Source organism: Quercus lobata, chromosome 2, assembly GCF_001633185.2.
Source record: "Quercus lobata isolate SW786 chromosome 2, ValleyOak3.0 Primary Assembly, whole genome shotgun sequence".
Taxonomy (NCBI): Eukaryota; Viridiplantae; Streptophyta; class Magnoliopsida; order Fagales; family Fagaceae; genus Quercus; species Quercus lobata.
Window position 1 is genome coordinate 14,998,050 of NC_044905.1, and position 5,746 is coordinate 15,003,795.

Consider the following 5,746-nt stretch of genomic DNA (forward strand, 5'->3'; position numbering starts at 1 on the left):
TTACCCGGGTTGAGTGGCGAGGTGGAATGTCTTGTAGAGGATCTTCAGGCAGAGCAGGAGCAGGGGACCCAGGCTCAAGGTGGGGTAGCTCGTCATCAACCTGTTCATCTTCGACCTGTCTAGGAGAAGCATCAAAAATATCTGGAGAGAAGTCCAAAGAAGGATCAAAAATATTTGTAGAAGGAACAAGAGACTCATCTGAAAAGATTTCTAAAACAGAGGAGTTAGTCAAGGAAGAACGAAAGTGAGAGAGTTCAACAAACAATCGGTGTTCCCAAAAGACAACATTACGAGAAACACGAAGACGATGAGAGACAGGATCATAACACCTATACCCCTTTTGAGTTTCGCCATAACCAAGGAAACAACAAAGTCTAGATCGAGGCTCAAGTTTGTTGTGCTCATGAGGCTGAAGAAGAACAAAACAAGCAGATCCAAATGAGCGAAGGTGATGATAGTCAGGGGGTGACCCAAAAAGACGCTCATACGGAGTTTGATTATGGATGACAGCACTTGGAATGCGATTAATTGCATGAACAGCATGAAGAGCAGCTTCACCCCAAAATGGGGCAGGAACTTTGGCAGAAAGAAGAAGAGCACGAACAGTGTCAAGAATATGACGAAGTTTTCTTTCGGCTCGACCATTTTGCTGAGAGGTACCTGGACAAGTTAGATGATGTACAGTGCCATAGGAATGTAACAGAGCTTGAAACGCATATTGAGTATATTCAAGAGCATTGTCAGATCGAAAAATTTTGATACGTTTGGAGAATTGTGTTTCAACCATTTTTGCAAAATTGCTATATATTGGTAAAATTTCAGAACGAGATTTCATAGGAAAAATCCAACTATAATGAGAATAATCATCAATAAAAACAACAAAATATCGAGATCCACCAATACTAGCAACAGGAGAAGGTCCCCAAACATCAGAATGAATTAACTCAAAAATACTATTAGAAATGGATTCACTGTTATTAAAAGGCAAAGCTGGCTGTTTTCCTAACTGACATGAAGTACAATCAAAATTGTCTTTAGACACAGAACCCAACAGACCCCTAGACGCTAACTGTTGTACCCGAGAAGATGGTGCATGACCAAGACGAGAATGCCAAAGTGCAAGAGAAGGTAGGGAAGAAACTGCAGCAGCAACAGAAACAGGAGCAACAGGTGGAAGATGAAGATTGTCCACGGGAAACATACGCCCAACTCTAGGACCGGTCCCAAGCTCCTGCCCCGTCCTTGGATCCTGCACAATACACCCAGAATAGTAAAAAATAAGGCGATAACCTAGTTCAGCTAATTGTCCCACAGAGCACAAATTATAGGATAGGTCAGGTACATGGAAGACTCCAGGAACAGAAAGGTTAGAGGTTGAAACAAAACCTAAACTATTTCCATGCATGGTGGAACCATCAGCTATATGAATATTTAGAGGATGTGGTGCAGGGTCAAGTTTGGAGAATAAGGACGAGTGAGGTGTCATGTGATTGCAGCAGGCAGAATCAAAAAGCCAAGTTTGAGACTTACCGGGTAGAACAGATAGGGCAGTGGAAAGAGATGCATTACCAGCCATACGAACAGCCTGAGCTATGATCTCCTGTAGTTCAGTGGGGGAGAGGTTGATAGTGGATCCAGAAGACTGGGACTCAGCTGAAGTGGAAGCCATTGGCGGAGTAGGCTCAGTATTAGCAACAGCAGCAGTAGATTTGTTGCGACGGTAACAAGTCTCAATGGTGTGGCCAGAACGCTTGCAATAGTTGCAGACCTTTTTGTTGGTCTGCTTGCGACGATTGTTAGAGCCAGAGGAATCACTTGATTGCTGAGGTTGCTCTATGAGTGGAGTAGATGGAGTAATAGCCAAAACATTGAGCTTATTCTGGGCTTGAAGGGTTGCAAGACGAGCTTCTTCTCTAACTAACTCATTCACAGCAGTATCAAGAGAGGGAGCAGGACTGCGATTTAGAAGCTGACCTCGAATGGGCTCAAAGTCCTTGTGAAGTGACATCAGGAATTCATAGAGGCGAAATTCATCTCTGATGGAAGCATATTGCTGAGCATCCTTTGAGCATGCCCAAGTTGGATCAGAAAGGTCAATTTGGTCCCAAATGTAGCGAAGCTGATCATAATAGTCATTGATGGATTGCCCTGGTTCTTGCCTGAGTTGATGCAATTCAACCACTAATTGATATTTCATGGATCCATGAGTAGTGGAGTACCTTTTGGCCAACATATCCCATGCAGATTTTGCATCATCAAAGCTGCCCAACAGATTGGAAATAGAGGGAATGGAAGTGTTCCGAATCCATGTGAGGATCATGTGGTTATGACTATCCCATTCAATCATGCGACCAAGAAAAACAGCATCTTCTTCACTTGCTCCCTTGACAGGAATAGTGATTGCACCAGTACAATAATGCCAGAGCATGCGACCCTTAAGAAAACTACGCATAGCTTGAGACCAAGATAAGTAATTTTTATTCCCCTCCAATACAGTATTGATGGGGCGAGGAACAAAAATATCCTTTTTATCCATTTAGAGACACAATATGCAAAAACAGACAGCAAAAATGAAATCTATGCAAAAAACTGGGTAAGGAGAACCTGGACTCAAAAAGTCAACTGGAAAAGTCAACGGTCAACGGCCAGTCAAAGTCAACGGTCAACCTGGAAGTCAACGGTCAAATCCAGATTCAGAAGGTGACGTCAGCGGATGACGCAAGCAGTGACGTCAGCAAGCTGTTAGGGCTGACGTCAGCAATGACGTCAGCGAGGCTGTTGATGCACGTGAGGCGCGTGACGGCGCGTGGAGGCGCGTGAGGCGCGTGGTCGGCGCGTGAAAAGAAGCTGCGGCGCGTGGTGGCGCGTGTGGCGCGTGATCGGCGGAACAGCAACTTTGAGCGTTGTGTGGGGGGCGCGTGCAGTCTCCGATGGTGACGAGGCTTCCACGATGTGTAGATCGGCGCTGGACGATCTCAGTGGTGCCTTCAAAAACGTAATCGGAGCAATAATTGCAGCGGCGGTGCAAAGAGCAGTGGTCTGTGCAGTGTGAAACTCCTTAACGACGGCGGCTGCAGGTCCGGAACCCAAGGACGACGGCTGGATGACGTCGGAGGTTCAACGGCGAGAGGCTGCGGCGGCAGTTTGATGGCGGAAGCGTTGTTAAAAAGAAAATCACACTAATGAAGACAAGACTGCTAAGAAAAGGTCAGAGCAGTGGCTCTGATACCATGTTAGAAATACAGAGTGATTGTATTGTATTTCTTGAATAAAAGAATATACATCAGAGCCTTTATATAGGAGGCATATGTGTGCGGTACAAGTAAAGTGTACTATACAAGTAACCTAACTGGGCCTAAAGCCCATTAACATAATATACACTAACATCACCTTCGAAAAAAAATAATGATTTCATAATTCAATTTCACTAAGAAAAAAAAAAAGACAAAACCCCAAGCCATATATGCAACATAAATAAAAAGAACGAAAAGAGATGGAACTGAAGCCACTTACCATGGCGAGGAATCCAATAAAAGCTGTAAAAAGGAAGAAGCTAGCACTCATCCATTTGCCATGAAAAGAGAAGCGTAGTGCAGAGCGTGCAAACTCCAAAGTGCATACCTTAATCAACTGCATCTTATCTAGTGGAGTCATAAATTTCATGAAACAGATGAAGTAACAACCATGGAAGCTAAACACCAAGTGCGCCAAAATTATATCCTTTGTCATATAAAGCACAACTTCTTGAGCAAGCACATATGCGCGTTTGACCAAGAAACCTACCCACCGCCCCGTTGCTTTGTTCAGTAATAATATCAAGATTGCATACAACGCGTAGCATATTGGACTTCCTATAATGATGAAGCCTAAGTGAGATAAGAAAGCCCATTTCTTCTTATAGGCCATGAATGCAGGTGCAATATTGTTGAAAACTTTCTGGTCCAGTAGGAAACTCAAACAGGCCATGAAAGCAACGTTGAACACTACTGAAAGTAAAAACCAGTTAAGAGAATGAATCCTTGCAGGTTGTGCCGCATCTCCTGTACCTGCTATGTCAGTATGCATCCCCATTTGCTCTTGATTCTCATCTCTTGGGATTTCCTCAGTCAGTCCGTCTCTGGCTACCATAACTTCAACCGTAGGTGTACCCTAATGATATAAAGAATAAAACCTTTCTAAATCAGTAAATGAATCTAAAAACTGATTACCAAAATAGGTTTAGTGGAACAACATAATATTTTCAGTTACTAATCAACAAAAGTTCTCCACAAAAAATCTCCTTCAAAGCATCATCCTCGTCAAAGATGTTCTCTGTGGGGGGTTAAAATAATAACGACTATTAGAATAGACAAATAGTCACATCAAGAACAGACTTATACTTTACCACAACACCTACCTATTTTATTTTTGGGTAAAAATGGCAGTGTTTATCCAATATTCCAATTAGATGATTAAACATTAATCAAAACTTTAACAAAAAACTATATCCTTAACGGCTGAGGAATTTCACCTAACCAAAAACTCTCCTCACTCACACTTTATGAAAATTTAGTTAACATAAATTCCACTCTGTTTCTTGTTCTTAAAACAGAGCACAACTTCTAATTTTTAAACAATCCAAGGAGCAACTTTAAGTCCTCCACTAGCATGCTTGCACAAAAGCTACCTGGGTAGCTTCTAGCAAGAGAGAGCTACTCGGTAAGCCATCACCAAAAGATTAAGTTTATCATCCAATTATCAGCGACTTCATCGAAACTTTATTTTTTGAGAAGAGACTTCAACAAAATTTGGACTATGGAGACTTAAATAAAAGTATTGGCTTGACACGCTACATACGTGCTGCTACGAAGGGATCTGGATGTGATATTAGGATATGGTTCATTGCAGCCATCTCTCTCTATATATATAGCTAACTATATAATAATAAATATTATATTATTGTTTCACATATTATAATTTAAACATTTTATTCATTCATAACTCGAATTTTGACTTTAAAAAAAAATTGAAAAATTGATGATTCATGTGAGCAAAATCTAAATAGATAAATAACATAATAAAAATGTTTATCAAAAAAAAAAAAAAACATAATAAATGCACTTTCTTTTTATGAAGGTTTTTTTAAAAATATAATTACATTAAAATATTATTAGTAAAACTAAAAAAATCACAAAAATAAAAAGAAAAAGCCTTTTTATCTAATTCCCAGAACCCAACCCCACTATTTCTTAAAATATCAAATTCAAAAGCACCCAGCAACAGATGCTTATATGCCTCTTATTCATACCGTATGAATAATTATTAGTTTCTAATTGGAAGATGGAGACTCTTCTATTATTTTATTGTTTTGAGATTTAGTTGCTGAGTTTTTGTCTAAGTGAGACGACCGTTATCGTTTTCGCTGATATTTGCTTACAAATTGGGAGCTTACTCTGATACAACTTCGTTTTTCAACTAACTTTGAAAACCGGCTTACAATGAGAAGGTGCATAAAATTTTATATATACATTATTAAAATTGTACTTAATCCATGTGGGACACTTAAATTGTAACAATGAATAGGAATGACATCAACAGCACAAAGCATTGGATATTAGAGGCACAAAGTTTGAAGACGGCTAGAAGAACCAAAAACTACTAATTTGTATGTAGCTATCAAACTCGTTCGATAAGAACTGCTTAATCAATATTTGGTATATTCCTTTTAGTGATACTAGAAGAATTTGATTGAATTAAGTTTGTTCTA